The sequence below is a fragment of the Elephantulus edwardii genome, unplaced genomic scaffold, assembly GCF_000299155.1.
Source record: "Elephantulus edwardii isolate Elephantulus edwardi_28Jun2011 unplaced genomic scaffold, EleEdw1.0 scaffold00100, whole genome shotgun sequence".
Lineage (NCBI taxonomy): Eukaryota > Metazoa > Chordata > Mammalia > Macroscelidea > Macroscelididae > Elephantulus > Elephantulus edwardii.
The window spans coordinates 3,625,873-3,628,324 of NW_006399850.1; positions in this window are offsets into that span (position 1 = coordinate 3,625,873).

Genomic DNA, 2,452 nt, shown 5'->3' on the forward strand with positions numbered 1-2,452 from the left:
AGGGTCGCTATGAGTCGGAAACGACTCGACGGCACATAACAACACAACAACAACAACAACTATAGTGAGTAGTTGGATCTGCTACTACCTACCTTTTCCTTTCCCTATCTAACTAGGCCACATATTCCTACTCAGTGCTATTCAGATAAAGTTGGCTTTAGAGCTGGGCTGTTGGCTTTTGAACCAATAAAGGCATACCACCCCTTCACTCATTCATTCATTCAATGATTCACTATTGTCTAGTCATAACTCTTACCACCTGCTTAACTACAGTAATCCCATTCATGATGAACACAGTCTGATCCAATGGCACATGAGGAGATGTTTGCTGAGCACTCTGGAACTAAGGTACCTCTCTGTGAACTGTGTGATAAAAGTCTCAGGACATAACAGGCACACTATAAATAGAAAACAGTACAGAGACATATAAAGAAATTGGGTCCTTAGTGATAGTGTTGAGCTACTGGAGAAATGGCTCACATTTTTTCAATTCAACAGCTAATAAATAACTTTCATTGTTTAAAACAATTTTAGGTGTGGTTAAATTTTTCTTATACCCAAGAGAATACTGATGTACTTGTATGCTAGCTTTATAATCCAAGCTCCATCCCCCTAAGCACTAGATCATTTGTTCCTTGAATTACCTTTTGTTGGAATTTTTATATACTTGTTATTTCCTCTCTGTTCCATACTCACCACTTGACCTGGTTTTGACTACTGATATTGAGCTTCTCCAACAACTCCTTCCACAGATGTAATCAATCTGATTCTATGCAGTCCATCAGGTGCAGTCCATATGCAAATTGCCATTTGTGTTTTTTTAAAAAGGTATTTTTTTGAGCACACAAAATTCAAACATTCAACTTCCAGCCTCATTTCTGTCACCAAGTCTATTTTCCCACTGTCATTCCTTGTTTCCATCTTTTGCATTCAAGACACCAATTATCATTAATGCATCATAATTGAATATTTGGTCAATTTGGGACTACAAAATTTGATAAAACTCCTCAATACACTATTCTTTGGCTTTAGCTATTGGTACATACATTTTAAAAAATAGTTATATAAACTGGTTTTCCTTGTGTGTATAGGATAGCATCCTATCACTCACAACACTGTACTTCAAGATAAAATTTGAAATGGTCCTTTTAACTATTAATGCAATGCCCTTCTTCCTCTGTATCTTATTCCCAGTATGGTATATCATATCATTGTCTGATTTAAAGCAGCCAATAGCAGTCCATCTCATTTCACTAATTCCTGTTAATGTTCATGTGTTCCATTTCTTTCTTTACAACTTCCAGTTTTTCTGCATTCATACTACATACATTCCGTGACGTAGTTATTAAAGGATATTTGCAGCTGTTTCCCTTCATTTTTACTGACTCCCAATCTGGGCTGTACATCTAATACTCTAGCTACACGTGATCTTGTATTATTCATAGGATTTTCAAAGGCCTGCTATTTCAGAAGTAGATGACCAAGCCTGCTTCCTAATCTGTCTTAATCTAAGACCTCTGCTGAAACATGTCCACCATGTGCAAATTCAAACTGAGGATGAAGAAAATTAAAGCAAGTCCATAAGACTATGTCACCTGAATTTAAAATCATCTAAAAAATAGTTTGAGGCACTGAACATCAATGATCAACAACCAAATGAGTTGTAAGATGGCATCAAGGATATTATCCATGAAGAGAAAAAGAAGTCACTGCGTCAGAAGAGACTGAAATTGCACTAAAGTGTCAAGACATCAAAATAAAAAGAGAAGCTGAAGCACAAGAGCTGAACAGAAGTTTTCAAAAGGCAACTTGAGAAGATAAAGCAAAGTATTATAAAATAATATGCACACAGGTAGATTCAGAGAATTTAAAAAAAAATCAACAACTTGCTTGGTACTTCTCAAGCTCAGACACCTGAAAAACAAATTTAAGTCTCGAGTTGCAATTCTTAGAGATGTTCTGAGCAAAATCTTGAATGATGCAGGAAGCATTAAAATAAGATGGAGGAAATACACATAGTCACTGTACCAAAATAAGATTGGCTGATACTGAAATATTTCAAGAAGCACCACATGATCAAGAGCCAACTGTAATGAAGGAACAAACTGCACTCGAGGCCCTGGGGGAAAAATAAGGTCCCAGGAATCAGTGGGATACCAATTGGCATGTTTTCAATTAAGATGCAATCCTGGACACGTTCAGCAGTCTGTTCCAGGAAATTAGGAAGACAGATGTGTGGCTGACAGACTGAAAAAGATCCATATTTGTTCCTACTTCTATGGAAGGTGAATCATCAGAATGTGAAAATCATAAAGCAATAGCATTAACATCTCAAGCAAGTAAAATATTGCATTCTAGCAAAATGGCTAGAACAATACATTGACATGAAACTTCCAAAGTTCAAGCGCAGGTTAGAACAGGCTGTGTAACTAAGGATATCATTGCTGATACC